The following is a 20,305-nucleotide window of genomic DNA, read 5'->3' on the forward strand; positions in this document are numbered from 1 at the left end:
GCGAACTCCTCTCCGGCAAAAGACCATGGCAACAAGATCCAAAAACAGGAACAAAATTTGAGAATATTGTTGTGCCAAAAAACAAGCAAAAAAACGAGCAGAAAATGGGCAAAAAATCATGATCCAGATCTAGATTCAAAATGACGCATCACTAATGGTGCATCACAGGAAAGTGCGCCATTAGTATGCCGCGGTTACTAATGGCGCATCCAGTTGTGGTGCGCCATTAGTATCCAAAGAACCTGGCCCCTGGGAGGCATACTAATGGCGCACCGTGGCCTATACTAATGGCGCACCAGTGGTGCGCCGTTAGTATACCAGATACTAATGGTGCACCACTGGTGCGCCATTAGTAAAAATTACTAATGGCGTGCTGTTAGTGGCGCACCACAGATGCGCCATTAATGGCCATACTAGGTGCGCCATTAGTAGGGGTTTTTCTAGTAGTGCCTCGTCTTCGTCACTAGCATTGGCGGAACAGTCCGGGGGAAGAGTTTTTCCCCTCTTGGACCCTTCGGCCTCCCTTGTTGGGGAGGCCTTCCTTTTCTTCCCTCCCCCCGCTAGGGGAGATGCTTTCTTCTTCTCCTCCTCGCCTTGGTGGGAGGAGTCGGCCTCGGATTCATCGTCCGATAGCACCTGAAAACGGGAACTCTTCCGAGTCCCCGTGGCCTTCTTCTTGGCCTTCTTCTCCGGCACCACATGGGGTGCCGGAGCCAGCAGCCCCGTTAGGCGGGCGTCAGCTGGGTCCTCTGGCAAGGGGCCGGACAGATAACCTGTGCGGCCTTCTTCAGCCAGTCATGTCAAAGGAAAGGGACTTTAGATCCCGCATAGAGTCAAGCTATGAATAACAAGCGTCCCGTAAAGGACAATATCACTTACCTCGTCAGCTGGACGCTGCGAGCTGAATCCGCGATCTTCGGTAGCGGATGCGGGAGCCTCGACACCCTTGAACAACACCTTCCAGACCTCTTCGTACGTAGTGTCGAAGAGCCCATTCAAAGTCTGGTGCTGTGCCGGATCGAACTCCCACATGTTGAAGCCTCGTCGTTGGCACGGGAGAATCCGGCGGATGAGCATGACCTGGACTACGTTGACAAGCTTGAGCTTCTTGTCCACCAGCTTCTGGATACAGGCTTGGAGTCCGGTCAACTGCTCCGAATCCCCTTAGATCCGGCCACTCTCTTTCCAGGAGGTGAGCCGTGTAGGGATACTGGATCTGAATTCGGGGGCCGCTGCCCAATCAGGGTCACGCGGCTCGGTGATATAGAACCACCCCAATTGCCACCCCTTAATGGTTTCCACGAAAGTACCCTCCAGCCACGTAACGTGGGACATCCTACCCACCATGGCGCCTCCGCACTCCGCTTGGCTGCCCTTCACAACCTTCGGCTTGACACTGAAGGTCTTGAGCCACAAGCCGAAGTGGGGCTGGATGCAGAGGAAGGCCTCGCACACGACGATAAACGCCGAGATGTTGAGGATAAAATTCGGGGCCAGATCATGGAAATCTAGGCCGTAGTAGAACATGAGCCCCCGGACAAAGGGATGAAGTGGGAAGCCCAGTCCGCGGAGGAAATGGGGAAGGAATACTACCCTCTCATGGGGCCTAGGGGTGGGGATGAGCTCTCCCTTGTCGGGGAGCCGATGCGCGATGTCGCTGGACAAGTATCCGGCGCTGCGCAGCTTCTGGATATGCCCCTCCGTGACGGAGGAGGCCATCCACTTGCCTCCCGCTCCGGACATATTTGGAGAAGGTTGAGGTGAGATGTGCGGGCTTGGGCGCTAGAGCTCGAGTTCACGGAGATGGATAAGCCAAGGAGGAAGAAAGCACAGGTAAAAGGATTGGATCTTTATCCCCTTATATGGGCGGACAGAAACACGCGTCCCCACCGGCCTGGTAAAACTCGCTTATCTCCCAAGCGTCACAATCAATGGCGCGGTTGGGTTACCCACGTCCGTATTGATGGGAATCCCGGAATAAGGGGAACACGATCTCTGCTTCGATAAGATGTGCCAAGGAAACCGCCTCGCTAAACGCGCTGAGATGGAACAATAAAAACAATTTGAAGGCTTGGTAGTGGTGTGACGTTACGCCACAAAATACGTCAGCAGATTGAACTTGTGTAATATTATTCTCTCTACGGTTGTATGTGGAATTTATTTTGCAGAGCCGAACACTATCCTGGTGTTCACAATCTTCTATAAATTATTCGGAGGAGGAACCCACCTTGCAATGCCGAAGACAACATGCGCGCCGGACTCTTCGTCATTGAAGCCTGGTTCAGGGGCTACTGAGGGAGTCCCGGACTAGGGGGTGTCCGGATAGCCGAACTATCATCATCGGCCGGACTCCAAGACTATGAAGATACAAGATTGAAGACTTCGTCCCGTGTCCGGATGGGACTTTCCTTGGCGTGGAAGGCAAGCTTGGCGATACGGATATGTAGATCTCCTACCATTGTAACCGACTCTGTGTAACCCTAGCCCTCTCCGGTGTCTATATAAACCGGATGGCTTTAGTCCATAGGACGAACAACAATCATACCATAGGCTAGCTTCTAGGGTTTAGCCTCCTTGATCTCGTGGTAGATCTACTCTTGTAACCCACATCATCAATATTAATCAAGCAGGACGTAGGGTTTTACCTCCATCAAGAGGGCCCGAACCTGGGTAAAAACATCGTGTCCCTCGTCTCCTGTTACCATCCGCCTAGACGCACAGTTCGGGACCCCCTACCCGAGATCCGCCAGTTTTGACACCGACAACGGGCGTGGGTAACCCAACCGTGCCATTAATCGCGGCGCTTGGGAGATAAGCAAGTTTTACTAGGCTGGTGGGGGCACATAGTTCCGGCCGCCCATATAAGGGGATAAGGATCCGCCCTTCCAATCTACGCCTTCTTCCTCCTTTGCTTATCCATTTCCACGCACTCGAGCTCCAGCGCCCAAGTCCGCACTTCCCACCTCAACCTTCTCCAATCATGTTCGGAGCGGGAGGTAGATGGATGGCCTCCACCGTCACGGAGGGGAACATCAAAAAGTTGAGGAAGGCCGGATACTTGTCTGACGACATCGCGCACCGGCTCCCCGATGAGGGGCAACTCATCCCCATCCCTAGGCCCCATGAGAGGGTGGTGTTTCTCACCCATTTCCTCCGCGGACTGGGCTTCCCACTTCACCCATTTGTCTGGGGGCTCATGTTCTACTACAGCATGGATTTCCATGATCTGGCCCCGAACTTCATCCTCAACATCTCGGCGTTTATCGTCGTGTGCGAGGCCTTCCTCCGCATCAAGCCTCACTTCGGCCTATGGCTGAAGATCTTCAGCGTCAAGCCGAAGGTCGTGGGAGGCCGGCAAGCAGAGTGCGGAGGCGCCATGGTGGGCAAGATGCCCAACGTCACATGGCTCGAGGGCTCCTTCGTGGAAACCATCAAAGGGTGGCAATCGGGGTGGTTCTACATCACCGAGCCGCGTGACCCTGAGTGGGCAGCGGCCCCCGAATTCCAATTTGGTATCCCCACACGTCTCACATCTTGGAAAGAGACGGGCCTATTGCGGGGTAATCCGGAAGAGGTGACCGGACTCCAAACCTGCATCCAAGACCTGGTGAACAAGAAGGTTAAACTTGTCAATGTAGTCCAGGCCATGCTCTTCCGCCGGATCCTCCCGTGTCAACGACGGGCCTTCAACTTGTGGGAGTTCGACCCGGCCCAGCACTAGACTTTGTCCAGGCTCTTCGACACAAAGCATGAGGACGCCTGGAAGGTGCTATTCAAGAGCTCCGAGGTTTCCCCTCCCGTCACCGAGGATCGCGGATTCTGCGCCAAGCGCCAAGCCACCGAAGTAAGCTTGTTTTTAGCCTTTACAGGACACTTGATTTCCATAGTTTGACTCTATGCAGGATCTAAGCTCCTGCTCCTTTGACAGGACTGGAAGAGGACGTCCGAACAGTTTGACTGTCCGGCCCCTTTGCCCGAAGGCCCAACAGATGCACGTTTGACGAAGCTACTGGTTCCGACACCTCATGTGGTGCCGGAGAAGAAGGCTAAGAAGAAGTCCACGGGGACTCGAAAGAGTTCCCGGCGCCTGGTGGTGTCGGATTCATCGCCCGACGACCCCGAAGCACCCTCCGCCTCCGAAGACGAGGAGGAGGAAGAAGAAGCCTCTCCCCCTCCAGCGGGGGGAGGAAAGAAAAGGAAGGCCTCCCCAACTGGGGAGGCCGGAGGGTCCAAGTAGGGGAAGACCCTTCTTCCGAACTACGCCTTTAACACCGACGACGGCGGAGAGGAATGGCCATCCAGGGCCAAGCCCCTGGCAAAATCGTAAGTATCCGGATACCAGAATAACTCATGGTGTTCTTCTATTGTACAGTACCTTCTGACGCCGAATTCAATCATGCAGTCCGCCCAAGGATCAGCTCGGCAATTCATCGAGCGACTCCCTGGATTCGTCGGATGTGAATAGCGCTTCACTCCCGACTGCTACCTCCCCTCGCCCTACGGACGATGCCGAGGTGGAGTCCCAAAATGGGCTAAAGGAGGAGGATGTGGTCCTGGAGGCGCCGCAAGGCGACCTCCCGGACTCCAGGCCCAAAGGGGATGAAGCCCCAGAGGGATCTAAGTCCGGCCCTGGGCCGGACACCGCTCCGGAACCTTCAGTGATTCCGAAGTCTGGCAGGCGGCCCCCTCGCAAGAAGGGCAGGCCTACGACGCTGGCGGCCTCCATCCAACTGGAGGCGCCGGACAATTTGTTGGAGGTGCTTAACGGCGCCTCCATCGACGAGGAGCACTGTACTGTTATGAGTGCGGTGATCCAGAAGGTTCAGTCCGCCAAGAGCGGGCTGACAGAAGCCTATACTAGCCTTCTAACAGGTTTCGAGGTATGTATTTAAAACATGTAAAAATGTTACCGCATAGACAGTAGCCCCTGATGCTCAGTTTGGTGTTCGGAAAGAAAAGCCGGACTGAGGATCTAAAAAGATATATGCAGGAGTCTAACAGAAATATGTCAATATGGGAATGCAGGCTGCGCTGCTGACCTCTGCCGCACTGACTGCGGAGGTCGATGCATTGAAGCAGAGCCTCGAGCGGTCCGAGAACGAGCTCAGCCTTGCCAAGAAGCAGCTCGAGGACAAGGAAGGTATGTAGTACCTTATGTAAGTATATATAAAAATACCTGGTTGCAAATAATGACAGGACCAATGTGAATGTTACAGGGGTCACAACCGAGGTGGCGACCCTGAAGGAAGCGCTTTCCAAGGCCGGACACAATGTGGCTGTGGAGCGCACCGAGCGAGAGAAACAAGAGGCGCATGTGGCGGAGGTGCGGCAAGAGCTCAATGCTCTTGTGAAAAAACATGAGAGTTTAGAGCTTGACTCGAAGACTCGAGAGTCCGAGCTTGCCTCGGCACTTGAAAGCGCCAAATCCGCCAAGGACGAAGCCCAAAAAGCCCTCCAGGAAATTGAGGCGATGAAGAAGATTGCGGCGGGTAAGGCATTCTTTATACAAAGCAAGCACGTGAATGTAAATTACCTGTTACTTACCCGAATCCGGAGCTCTCCAGGAGCATTCGCAGATCTGCCCCGCAGTGTATCCGACGCCGCCGCATTCTACCGGGCCGAGGAAGGGAGCTCGACGGAGAAGGTGTTCTGGTCCTAGTATGCTGAGGCCGGACACCCGGTGCCCCTGAGCGACCAGCTGAAGCAGTTGGTCGAGCTTCATAAGGCAGCCAAACAGGCCATGAAGGGCCTGATAGGCCGGCTGTGGCCTGGGGAGGCCATGCCTTTGAGCTATTTTGGGCTGGTGCGGCGGCTGGTGGATGCCTGTCCACGGCTTGAAGTCATCAAGCGCTCTGTATGCATCGAGGGCGCCCGTAGTGCTTTTGTCCGTGCTAAAGTGCACTGGGGAAAGCTGGATGCTGAGAAGCTGGTGACAGAAGGGCGACCGGAGGGGAAGGAGCATCGCAGGCCCGAGATGTATTATGAGGGTATCCTGAAGGGTGCCCGTCTTGTGGCAAATGAATGTACCAGGGATGTAATTTTTGAGTAAACTCGCTCGTGTTTATCCTGTGCGCTGAAAACTTGTTCATATGCGCTAAGCAACACTTTTTGAATTTAAAATTGTAAGTGCATCTAGTGCCACCCCTAGTTGGTTTTGGAGTATTGACGACAAAGTTGGTTGAGGGACTAATGCGTTTGTGAGAATTGCAGGATAACGCAGGTAGTGTCCCTCATTGATTCGGTTTACCTACTGGAGATGACCCCTAAAAATGTATGAAGACATTGACGAAAATGGTGGTATGAGAAGATATTCATATTGAAGACTATGACATGAGAAGACATTGCGTGAAGACTATGGAGCACGAAGACTGTGTGGTTTCGTTGTTTCCTTTTCTTCTTTGTTGAGTCATAGGAACCACCGTACTGTTAAGTGGGGTCCAAGTGAACTAAGTCAGAGTGACTGAAGTGATGATCAACCCAAATCCTATGTCTTCGAGCGAAGACAATGAGAGCAAATCTTATCCAGAGTTGGATGAGTCAGCTTTGCTTGTAGCCCAAGTAAAGTTGCCGTGTGTGTTTGAAATCTGATCGTTGGAACATGTGTCAGTTCCTTAGTGACCCATGGTCATTTCGGACAAATCAGGTCGGGTTGCCTAGTGGCTATAAATAGCCCACCCCCTACACCATAAATTGGCGGCTGCTCGGAGTTAATATACGACTTTTGTCGTTTGAGAGCAACCCACCTCAAAGCATTTGAGAGAGAGAAATCCTTGCGAGGACAAAGCCCAAACACCCAGAGCCAAAGAGTGTTAGGCATCACTGAAGTCTTTCTGTCTGTGTGACCTGAAGACTTATTACACTTGAGGACTATGTATCCTCCAGCCGGTTAGGCGTCGCGTTCTGAGCATCCAAGAGTCATTGTGGATTGCCGGGTGAACGAAGTCTGTGAAGGTTTGGAAGTCTACCTTGAAGACTTACCAGAGTGATTAGGCGAGGACTAAGTGACCTTAGCTCAAGTGGAATAAGGTGAAGACACGGTCTTCTGAGTTGAATCTCAGCCTCCCTAACCAGACGTACAATTGTCACAGCAACTGGAACTGGTCCAACAAATCCTGTGTCTTCAACAAGCAACTGGTTCTATCTCTTCCCTCCTTTACCTTGAGTTTGTCTTCGTGAAGTCATTGCTTATCTATCTTATCTGATTGACTTCATTGCTTGACTACTATTGTTGATTGTCTTCATACTATCTTCCATCCTGATCCTACTACCTAGCTGCTATTAGTCTTCGTACGTTAACGCTATCACATACTTGACTATGGCTTGCTTGTTGTAGTTTATCTTCCACTTCATATCAATTAGGTTGTTTCTATTGTTTGTCTTCAAAACTTCCATGTTTTGAAGACTTTCATAAAAATCGCCTATTCACCCCCCCTCTAGTCGATAACTAGCACTTTCAATTGGTATCAGAGCGAGGTACTCCCTTGTTCTGTGTGATTCGGTTTAACCACCTGGAGTTAAGCTATGTCGACTGCAGGATTGAAGAATGTATCTTGCCCCACCTTTGACGGTCATGAGTATCCCCGGTGGAAAGCCATGATGAAGAAGCGACTCATGGCTATGGACAGCAAACTGTGGACCGTCACCGAGATTGGTCTCACCGATCTATAAAAGATGGCGGAGGCTGATGACATTCGTAAGTACACTCTACTGAACCTCACTACAAAGGATGTCATCTGCTCCTGCCTGTCCTGAAATCAGTTCAGGAACGTCATGCACCTCAATCACGCGAAGCTAATCTGGGACCAACTTGCTGAGGTCTATGATAGTCATCTTAATCGTCATGATCCTTGGCTTGATGACTACAAGGAGTCTCTTAAAGAGATGACCTTTCCACCTGAACCCTCTTCATCTTCACCATGCCTCATGGCAGGGGGTGCTAAGGTAACTGAATGCTATCTTTCTGAAACTAGTGATGATGAATCAGGTGATGAATTTGGCCCTAGCTATGTCAAACTTGCTTCCCTTGCCACTAAACAACAAAGAGCTTTGGAAAAGATTCAAAACATGCTTAGTAAGAGCGATGATATGTTGGGCGAAGAAATGGATCAGTCAAAAGCTTTGGCTGATAGTCTTCAGAGACTTCACTCCAAGTTTGACGCCCTTCAAGATCAACATAATGCTCTCTTATCTGATCATGAGAAACTTTCTTCTGAATGTCTTCAAAGAGAGCAAGATCTGGAAAAGGTAAGAGTGGATTATGAAGTTCTTCTGAAGAAGCACGATTCATTACTCTCTCAACAGATCAGTCCCGCTCAGGAAGGATTTGAACCACCTTGCTTGAAATGCATTGAGCGTGATAACGCTGCCTCTGTTGCTGAATCTTCCACTGCTGCTACTATTGCTCTGTCTTCAACTACTGATGTGGTAACTAACCCCTCGGCGGAGGATACCACTGCTATTGCTGATGAAAATGCTAGGTTGAAGACATTGCTTGAAACAGGGATGTATAAAAGTGTGAAAGGGCATCAGACACTTTGTGATGTCCTCAAAAAGCAGATTCTGAACCGAAACCCTAGGAAAGAGGCTGTTGGGTTCGAGAGGAGAATGAATGCTGATGGTTCCTACTGGAAGCCTGAGCAGTATCCCAAAACCACATGGGTTGCTGCAAAGGAACCTTCAGTGGATCCATCTACTTTATCTGGATTTACCTGTGCTAATCCTATTATCATTGATGAATCCTTTGATGCAAACTATAAACTGTTCAAAAATCAGAATGGTGAAGTGTTTGCCAGGTATATTGGTACTAACTGCAGGAATGGACCTCCTATGAAGAAGATCTGGGTTCCCAAAAGCTGCCTTGAGAATCTTTCAGTGAATGTCATCATGACACTACCAGGGAAGAAGATAAACCCCAGAACAAAGGCAACATATGGTCCAACGGCTACTTATGAACACATGACTCACTTGAGTCACCCTAATGCCAATGTTTTGCAGGAAAATCATACTCAGACTCATGAATATGAGCGTGTGTCTTCAAATCGCTATGTTCATAAAACTAAGAACTTTTCTGCTTATTCACATGAGTATCATTCATCTCCTACAAGGCTATTTGCTAGGGCTTCAAAGCCGAAATTCTCAGATGCTGCACTTAGACTCATTGCTTCTAAGCCACCCTTGAAAATGGGGGTGGTGAAGAAGAATTAACTCTCTCTTGTAGAATGTGGTCTCTAGCCGGCAATCAATGGCATCCGATATAACTGCTGGGGACCTAAAACACAAAGGGACGCATGATAAAATAACTTAATATGTATTCCACATATGAATCGCTTACCTGTCATACTGTGTGCTAACTCTCATCTATGCTGTGATAGTCCAAGTGTGCATCAAATGCTTATGCTTCACAACATACATTGTGAAGCCTATCCCTCTAACTGCACTGTAGGGTACACCAAAAGCTTCAAAATGGATTATTGACAGCGGATGCACTAATCATATGACTGGCGATCAAAGTCTTCTCATGGACTCAACCTTACATCCATCCGACAAGAGTCAAATCACATTTGCTGACACTGGTAAAGGCAAAGTATTGGGTCTAGGTAGAGTTGCAATCTCAAAGGATCAACACATGGATAAAGTGATGCTTGTTGAATCCCTTGGATTCAACTTAATGTCTGTCTCAATGCTTTGTGACTTAAATATGATTGTGATATTTGGAAAATATCATTGCCTTGTACTAATGGAATCTGACAAATCTCTAGTCTTTGAAGGGTATAGGAAAGGTGATCTATACATGGTAGATTTCTCAGCAGGTCCAAAACTTGCCATATGTCTTCTTGCTAAAGCTTCAGAATGCTGGCTCTGGCATCGAAGGCTAGGGCATGCAGGCATGAGGAACTTGCACACTCTCGTCAAGAAGAAGCATGTCATAGGCATCAAAGGTGTCAAGTTCAAGAAAGATCATCTGTGTGGTGCCTGCGAAGCTGGAAAGATGACAAGGGCCAAGCATCCGTCGAAGACAATCATGACAACATCTCAACCCTTCGAGCTGCTACACATGGACTTATTTGGACCTACCCACTACTCCACCCTCACAACAACGGCGTGTCTCTATGGCTTCGTCATTGTTGATGACTACTCAAGATACACATGGGTGCACATAATTCTCTACAAGACTGAAGTACAAGATGTCTTCAGACGATTCGCCAATCGAGCAATGAACAACTATGGCGTCAAGATCAAGCATATCAGAAGTGATAATGACACTGAATTCAAGAACACCGGCCTTGACCTTTATCTGGATACAATGGGAATCACTCATGAATTTTCTGCTCCATACACACCTCAGCAAAACGGCATTGTAGAGCGCAAGAACAGAACCCTCATCGAGATGGCTCGAACAATGCTTGACGAGTACAAGACACCAAGAAAGTTCTGGCCTGAAGCCATTGATACAGCTTGTCACATCATCAACCGTGTCTACATCCATAAGCTTCTGGACAAAACATCCTATGAGCTCCTCACTGGCAAGAAGCCAAATGTCAGCTACTTCAGAGTCTTTGGTGCTAGAAGTTGGATCAAGGATCCCCATCACAAGTCAAAATTTGAACCCAAAGCTCACGAAGGCTTCATGCTTGGCTATGGAAAGGATTCGCACTCTTACAGAGTCTTCAACCTCTTCCACTATAAAATCGTTGAAACAGTGGATGTGCGATTTGATGAAACCAATGGTTCACAAAGAGAAATTCTGCCAAGTACACTTGATGAAGCTCCTTCCTGTGAATCTATCAAGTTGATGGGAACTGGTGAGATCATGCCCTCTGAAGCACAGCCTGAAGAGGAACTTATCATTTCTGCACCAAACCAACCTGAAGACAATGCTCAGACCGAAGAAAATACTTCCAATGATGACAATGATCAGCATGAGCAAGGTCTTCGTCCAGTTCATCGTCGTGTTGCAAATGAAGTACAAATTGAGAAGATAATTGACAACATCAATGCGCCTGGTCCGCTTACTCGCTCAAGAGCAACACATTTAGCAAACTTCTGTGGGCACTTTTCATTTGTGTCAATATCAAAACCCAAGAAAGTTGCTAAAGCTTTTATGGAACCTGAATGGATTCAAGCCATGCAAGAAGAACTTCAACAGTTCAAGCTGAATAATGTTTGGGAACTTGTCAAGCGACCTGACCCTCGCAAGCATAACATTATAGGAACAAAATGGATATATCGAAACAAGCAAGATGAGAATGGTCAAGTCGTCAGAAACAAAGCACGTCTTGTGGCTCAAGGATATACTCAAGTTGAAGGAATTGACTTCGATGAAACATTTGCTCCTCTTGCTAGGCTTGAAGCCATTCACATACTTCTAGCCTATGCAAATCATCACAACATCTTGCTATATCAAATGGATGTAAAGAGTGCATTTCTCAATGGCAAGATTGAAGAAGAAGTATATGTTGCACAACCACCTGGCTTTGAAGATCCAAAACATCCTGATATGGTGTACAAACTCAACAAAGCACTGTATGGCCTCAAACAAGCTCCTCACGCTTGGTATGATACAATCAAAGACTTCCTAAAGAGCAAAGGCTTCAAACTTGAATCCCTCGATCCCACACTCTTCACGAAGACATATGATGGTGAACTATTTGTGTGCCAAATATATGTTGATGACATAATCTTCAGCTGCACCAACCAGAAGTACAGTGATGAGTTTGGATTTATGATGCAAGAGCAATATCAGATGTCCATGATGGGTGAGCTAAAGTTCTTCCTTGGTCTTCAAATCCGTCAACAAAGAAATGGCATCTTCATATCTCAAGAAAAAGATCTCAAAGATTGCCTGAAGAAGTTCGGCATGCAAGATTGCAAAGGTTACACGACGCCAATGCCAGCCAAACATCATCTTGGTCCTGACGACAATGGTAAAGAGTTCGATTAAAAGGTATACTGCTCCATGATTGGTTCTTTACTTTACCTATGTGCATCTAGGCCAGATATTATGCTTAGTGTTTGCATGTGTGCTCGATTCCAAGCGGCACCAAAGGAATTGCATCACTTAGCAGTGAAGCGAATTCTTAGATATTTGGCTTACACCCCAACACTCGGATTATGGTATCCAAAGGGCTTAAGGTTTGATCTGGTTGGATTCTCGGATGCTGATTATGCTGGTGACAATGTGGATCTCAAGTCTACATCAGGCACATGTCATTTTCTTGGTCGATCACTTGTCTGTTGGTCTTCAAAGAAGCAGAACTGTGTGTCACTCTCAACTGCCGAATCTGAATACATTGCTGCTGGATCCTGTTGTGCTCAGCTTCTGTGGATGAAGCAAACTCTCAAGGACTATGGCATCGATCTGAAGCAAGTCCCTCTCTTCTGCGACAACGAAAGTGCCATCAAGATTGCCAACAATCCAGTCCAGCACTCGAAGACAAAAGCACGTTGAAATACGTCATCACTTTCTCATAGATCATGTTATGAAGAAAGATATAGATATCATGCACGTTAACACTGAAGAGCAACTGGCAGATATCTTCACAAAGCCCTTGGATGAGAAAAGGTTTTGCAAGTTACGGTGTGAGCTAAAATCTTGGAATCCTCTAATGTCCTGTGATCAGGCACACATCCTAACACTTATGCATGTTGATGACTTAGATGTGCAACACACAAAGTAATGTATATCTTCAATCAATGAAGATTTACACTCCGAGCGTGAATACATTAACATGGAATTTGACTTCGGAGCGCCACGATAATTGTGCGCCGTGTTTGGGTCTAATACTTCCTATACGATGGGTAACGCCACCACCAAATTTCTCTGTTTGAAGTGTTTCACTCATGGCGTTATTTTGCAAAGATTTCACATTTGGTTTGTCTTCAGTTTCAATTTATCTTCGTGATTTTTCTGTGCTATAATGATTTGATTGCATATATATATACTAGTGTTCTGTCCTCTACAACATTCACTTATAGCTATGTCCTCACTGTTGAATACTTTGAACTAAGTGAATGTGATCGGACCCTAATCTCTCTATGCTTACTATCTCAAACTCTATCTGTCCAAATCATATGCATTCTATTGAAACTGTCGAATGTCTTCTCTGCATACTTGTCAGCAGAAGACACAGAGACAAAACATCAAGTCCTATTTAAATGAATCATCTAAATTGTCGATGTCCGGAGAAGCCGGAACGAACATCCGGCATACTTGGCGGGCGTGGGAACGTGGGAAAATTCTAAGTATGTTGCATGCTTGCCACGTACCGCTCAGATGTGAACTGCCAGGGGCACCAGCGTAATTGCATTGTGTCTCTCACCTACTTATAAATACTTGTCCCCTGCGGTAAAGAAATCCTTCTTCCACCTCTCCACCTCCATCAAAACCCTAGCGCCACCGCTAGCTCGCGACGACGCCGGCGACGAAGCACTTAGCTGCCGCGACTTCTCCGACAGCGTCCTCACGCCGACCGTGGACATCGTCCTCTCCGCCGTCGCCGTAGGTGTCCTCCGTCGCCAAGTTAGGGCACGGTGGGCTGAACTGCAAGGTCTCTCATTCTTCCCATCTAGCAGTTCATCGTGCGGTAAATATAACTCTATTTTTACCACCTTTTTGATCTTCATAGATTCATCCTACTTACCGAAAGTGGTTTCTGCCTACTCAATGTTAGATCTATTCTATCTGCATCTCATAATGCCTAGTCTATTCACTTAGATTTCCTATCTAGTTTGATTCCTCACTTGTACTTATTCACGGATTGGTACAAATCTGGAACCAACTAACCACATATATGTGAATGTCTTCGCATCATGAGGTCAATGTCTTCAAACTGATTTATCTTCAAAATCTTCCGAGAATGCATATGACCTCTTCCCCTTCCCTCGCATCTCTAATGCTGTCACAGGTACATGTCCGTGGGAGAATCCCTTGGTTCTCATAGTCTGCATTCATTTGCAGAATACTTACAGCATCATATCAATTCTCCTGAAGCTAGTTCCTGCTTGACCAGCAAGCGTAAATCTCTGAAGCCTCTGAACGTATTGAAGCCATTCAGCTTGAAGTTCATGGCTGCAGAAAAATCAGCAAGGAAGGGTGGCAGACAGCATCGTGGGGGAACCTCGAAGGATTTGCCTGAGGATCTGGCAGAAATGTATAGAACAGATCCTGAAGAAGATTACAATCAGCACAAGACTCGAATCCAATGGATTCGACACTATTGGGCTGAACAGTGGTACAAGTACAAGTTCGTCACCCAGGAGTACGCAGAGAAAAATGCTATCAAGATCCCTTGGGGTGATATTCTCTATCGAGGCCTTCCCCCCAAGAACAAAGCTGAAGCCATCACGCAAGAATTCTATCCTTGCATGGTCCATGGGCCACAGCCTGAAGAAGCCAACCCATCATCATTGCTCTGGTGTCGCGATGACAATCTCTTCAAGCGCAACTTCAAGTTTGCTATGTCTTCAGCAAAGGAAAACAAGAAGTCATGGGGATTAGACTTCAATCCTGGTCCCTCTGCTCCCCGTGAGGATGGGACACGTGAAGCTGAAGAGAATAGAATTGGCCCCTTTGCAAACCTTGATGGTCTCATCTCCTACGTCTTGGTTCATGGTGCCAGAGTGGATCATTCCAACAATGATGCTGATTCTGATGAAGCCCCTGCTCCTACTCCAAGGTCGAAGAAGCCAAAGAAGGTTAAGGTTTCATCATCAGCCGCACCTCCAAAAGCTTCTCATGTGAAGCCACTGGCCACTGCACCTCCTGAAGCCAGTGTGCAGTCTGAAGATCAATCCCGTATCTCCAAGAAGATGGAGAAGAAAAAGCAACTTGTCAGGCATACTGATCAAGCCTTGACTCCTGCCGCCATTCTGCTTGAAGAACCCATTGATCTGTCAAGTGATGAAGATCTTGCTGATGATGCTCTTGAGCAGCTGATAAAGAGCAAGGAAGAAGCAGAAATCTTTAACAACTTGCCTCTCTTTGATGTGGCCATCATCCACAATTTCATTGATGAGTGGTTCGACACCCCAAACATCAGCTTTGAAGACTTATAGCTTCCAATTGGCCTCAACGTCTCTTTCAATGGCGCCATTGCTTCTGAGCTGGCTCTCGCTCAGCGAATCGTTGAGCTCAAGAACAAGATTGATTATGAAAAGGCTAAATTCAAGAAGCATATGGCCAAGCTGAGTGTTCAAGACGTCAGGAACTTTAAGGTCATGCTGCATGAGCTTAAAGAAGCTTTTCTGAAGAAGCGCCAAGAAGCTCAAGGCTCTTGTGAGCGCATGAAGAGTTTGGCTGATAAGTGTGTGCTTGCCTACAATGAGGCTGAGAAGCACAAGTCACTTGGCCGTCCTGGCGTTGACCCCAGGATGGCAGCAAAGAAAAAGAAGAAGCTTCCTGCTGATCAGCCTGCGCCTTCAAGCCAAGAAGCTCCACATATTATCTTCCCAAGTAGCATGACTGGCTCGAAGCCAAAGGTCACCACAACCGCTTCAGAATAGAAGAAGACGAGGGCTGCAGAGGCAGAAGCCAGAAAGAGGAAGAATACCGAAGCCTCTGATACTGCTCCCTCCAAGAAGAAGCGCAAGACCAAGAAGAATCGGGCTGCTCCCACAGAGCCCCTTTTTGTTGAACCCATCTCAGTGATTCATCCTGCATCTGCATCCCAAGAACTTCACATGACTGTTCATGAGCCTGCTTCCACAGAGGCTCCTGAAGCTGAAGATATTCCAGCAGCTGAACCCACCGCTGCTGAAGACATTGGTCATCATGACAATGTTGAAGATGATGAAGTTCTTCCTCAGATCGAATACAATGTGGTATCATCGCCTGTTCGTACGAACAATGAACTCATCAGCATTGGTCGTCCTCTGACGCCAATTGCACAGGATGATTCATGGGCTGATCGCCCACAAGAACAAGACTCCCCCAACACTCCCCAACAACAACAAGTCACAACATCCGTACAAGTTGAAGAGGATGAGGGCCTGCCCACTCCATCTCCAAAAGCATCGCCAGTACTTCAAAGGCTTCGCAAAGGACCAAGGCCTCAAGCTCCTCTTCCAAGCATTCCAGAAGGAGAAGTGCACCATCAACCTGTTGCACGTCAAGTGTTTTCAGAAGCCACTCCTGTTGTGAATGTCTCTGCGTCTGAAGCACCTGCTGCTGAAGACAATCCGGATGCATCAGCCGACGAAGAACATCAAGAAGAACGTGTCTCTACTCCCCCCATTCCTGAAGAAATAGTTCATGAAGTGAACGTGTCAATGCCTGACCCTCCAGCTCCTCAAGTGGAGGTTGAAAATCCTGAAGCTGCCACAACCAACGCAAGTGAAGCCAATGACATTGTCATGACTGAAGCTAATGTGGAGCTTGCAACAACCAGTGTGCCTGAAGCTAATGCGGCCACTGCACCTGAAGCTAGTGAGGCTACTGCTTCTGAAGCACCTGTTGTGCAGCCTGAAGCCTCAGTTGCTGCCACTGCTCCTGTTCCGCCCCCAAGGCTTTATACAATTGAGCAAGCATACAACCATGCCGAGCTCATCACAGTAAGATGGCCTGTTCTGGTCCCTCCGCCTAATGTCTCTGGTCCTCAATTTGACTATCACATTGAGCATAGGCCTCAGTCCAGAAGCCCAAGCCAAGACTGCCAAGGTTTCCTGGTACTGCCACCGCTGTCGGGTCTTTCAATGCAAATGGCTTCAAGAGCCACAACACATTCTTTGATAGCTCGAAGAACCCCTACACGAAGCCAAGAATTGCATCAGATCGGTTCTGGAGTCATCAGCAGCGAATCTATTACTCCTGTGTTCTGTATGATCAAGGGCGCATCTTCCCTCATATGCGTCTCGACACTGAAGCCATTACTGGACTCCCCTGGTTAGAAGAAGCACTTGACTGCTTTTGTGATGCTGGGCTGCTCAGTTTTGTCACAGATAAAGAACACTGGAATGAAGAACTATTGCTTCAATTCTATGCCACACTGCACATTCGCGGCTACAAGAGAGATACGAAGACTTGGGTTCTCGAGTGGATGACCAGAAACGTTCATCATGAAGCCAAAGCTATGGATATCATCGAGCTTACAGGCCTGTCCACTCCCGGAGAACTCTATGAACCTGGCTGTCAACATCATCGCAATGCCCTGGAAAGCATCTTTCATAGGCCTGAACCCAATATGAGTCAGATGCTGAGCATGATGAAGCCTTTGCCCCGTGACGCTGAATATCCAACATAGTTCTTTGTTGAAGACCTTGAGTATCTGCCACGCACCATATATCACATCATCAGGCGGACTCTATGGCCTATCAAAGGACATTCATCAGCGGCAAAGCTTGAAGGAGCTATGAAGACTTTGGTCTTCTACATTTTCAATGGCATCAGCTTCAATGCACAAGATTTCTTCATCAGACAACTTGCTGCCTCCGGCTCTGATCTTTTTGGTCTGAAGTTTTATGCTCCATGGGTCATGCGCCTCATAAAGCGACACTCTACTGTCAACTATCAACCTTCTGCTCGCAATCATGTGATTTTTCTACCTGAGGTTGATATGTCAGTTGAAGCTATATATCCTGACCCTGCCAAGAAGCCTCTTTGTCTTCAGAATGCCGAGCACCAAAGCTTCACTCAACCCATTGAAGGTGTTCAAGCAGCTACACGAATCTATCCATTGGCTGGAAATACTCGTCTGCCTCATCGAGCACCTACTGAAGCCACTGAAAGCACCATTGCCCAAAGGCCTCGGAAGCATTCTCGCGTTCTCAATGATCGAGAACTTCTTGTGGCCCTTCATCAGAAACAGGATAAACATCACTTTGGGCTCAAGAGACAGATGCAAAGCCTCTTGGTGGATGCCTTTGTTGCTCACGAAACTTGCCGGCGATCATGGAAGAGTTTGACCCTGCTTAGTGCCGAAGTAGATCTTCAAGACGATGGCTTCAATGAAAGATTTCAGTTTGACTAAACTCCTCCACGGAATGTTGTCTTACAATGAACTCCATCTCTTGAAGACTCTGAATATTCTTCCTCCGCGGCAACGGTAAATGCCAGAGTGATCAATGATGAAGATGATGCTACTTCACCACCTCCTACTACTACTGCGCGCATCGACACTGCACCAAGTTCATCTGCACCGCCACCCAACGACAACAACCCTGCTGCTTCACCTACTCATCAAGAAGACGAGTAGATGCTCTATGTCTTCAAACCTTTTTGGTCATTACTGACAAAAGGGGGAGAAGCGTATGAGTTGATAGTCTTCAAGCGGGTTCATATGGGCGGTTGCGTTATATTTTGCCTCGTGCTTACAACTCTTGCGCTTTGAAACATTTGGTTCTCTGATTTGTAACACTTAAACTTGATGGTCGTCTGCTACTTATTTGCATTTCCATGTGCGATGATAACTTCCGCACTTAGATCATCCTGCAGACGTCCATTTTTCATTATGCATGTCATCCTATATGCTATATCATTTCATGCATGATGAATTGTCTTCATAAGTTGAAGTGGACCTCCACAAGTACAACCTGCCATTTGCATTTGCATTCCAAAAGCAAAATTATTTATATGCACATCTTCAGGGGGAGCCCTTGCTACTTATGAAGACAAATTCCTATCCTTTACAATTTCACATACTTTATCCCCATTGAAAACTTCAACCAGTTTGTCATCAATCACCAAAAAGGGGGAGATTGTAAGTGCATCTAGTGCCACCCCTAGTTGGTTTTGGAGTATTGACGACAAAGTTGGTTGAGGGACTAATGCGTTTGTGAGAATTGCAGGATAACGCAGGTAGTGTCCCTCATTGATTCGGTTTACCTACCGGAGATGACCCCTAAAAATGTATGAAGACATTGACGACAATGGTGGTATGAGAAGATATTCATATTGAAGACTATGACATGAGAAGACATTGCGTGAAGACTATGGAGCACGAAGACTGTGCGGTTTCGTTGTTTCCTTTTCTTCTTTGTTGAGTCATAGGAACCACCGTACTGTTAAGTGGGGTCCAAGTGAACTAAGTCAGAGTGACTGAAGTGATGCTCAACCCAAATCCTATGTCTTCGAGCGAAGACAATGAGAGCAAATCTTATCCAGAGTTGGATGAGTCAGCTTTGCTTGTAGCCCAAGTAAAGTTGCTGTGTGTGTTTGAAATCTGACCGTTGGAACACGTGTGAGTTCCTTAGTGACCCAGGGTCATTTCGGACAAATCAGGTCGGGTTGCCTAGTGGCTATAAATAGCCCACCCCCTACACCATAAATTGGCGGCTACTCAGAATTAATATACGGCTTTTGTTGTTTGAGAGCAACCCACCTCGAAGCATTTGAGAGAGAGAAATCCTTGCGAGGACAAAGCCCAAACACCCAGAGCCAAAGAGTGTTAGGCATCACTAAAGTCTTTCTGTCTATGTGACCTGAAGACTTATTACACTTGAGGACTGTGTATCCTCCAGCCGGTTATGCGTCACGTTCTGAGCATCCAAGAGTCATTGTGGATTGCCGGGTGAACGAAGTCTGTGAAGGTTTGGAAGTCTACCTTGAAGACTTACCAGAGTGATTGGGCGAGGACTAAGTGACCTTAGCTCAAGGGGAATAAGGTGAAGACACGGTCTTCTGAGTTGAATCTCAGCCTCCCTAACCAGACATACAGTTGTCACAACAACTGGAACTGGTCCAACAAATCCTGTGTCTTCAACAAGCAACTGGTTCTATCTCTTCCCTCCTTTACCTTGAGTTTGTCTTCGTGAAGTCATTGCTTATCTATCTTATCTGATTGACTTCATTGCTTGACTACTATTGTTGATTGGCTTCATACTATCTTCCATCCTGATCCTACTACCTAGCTGCTATTAGTCTTCGTACGTTAACGCTATCGCATACTTGACTATGGCTTGCTTGTTGTAGTTTATCTTCCGCTGCATATCAATTAGGTTGTTTCTATTGTTTGTCTTCGAAACTTCCATGTTTTGAAGACTTTCATAAAAATCGCCTATTCACCCCCCTCTAGTCGATAACCAGCACTTCCAAAAATATTACCTTCTGTGCGGCCGTTTATTAAATCTGAGAGATGCAAGTCATCGGCTTCTACCCCCATGCCACGAGTGCTGGGGTGTTCGGGATAAACCTGAGCGCTCTTGTTCCCATTCTTGGGTCCGTCGAGGGAGGCGCTCAGCACAACGAACAAGGCAATCAGACTTATAATGCTTTATCACTCTCACTTAGCCATAGAATTCTATAATTTTAAATTTCGGCGAAGCCCCTAGTATTCAGAAGACCAAGTTCGGGGCGCTATCCACGCCTAGGCCC

The sequence above is a fragment of the Triticum aestivum genome, chromosome 4B (assembly GCF_018294505.1).
Source record: "Triticum aestivum cultivar Chinese Spring chromosome 4B, IWGSC CS RefSeq v2.1, whole genome shotgun sequence".
NCBI classification, from domain to species: Eukaryota; Viridiplantae; Streptophyta; class Magnoliopsida; order Poales; family Poaceae; genus Triticum; species Triticum aestivum.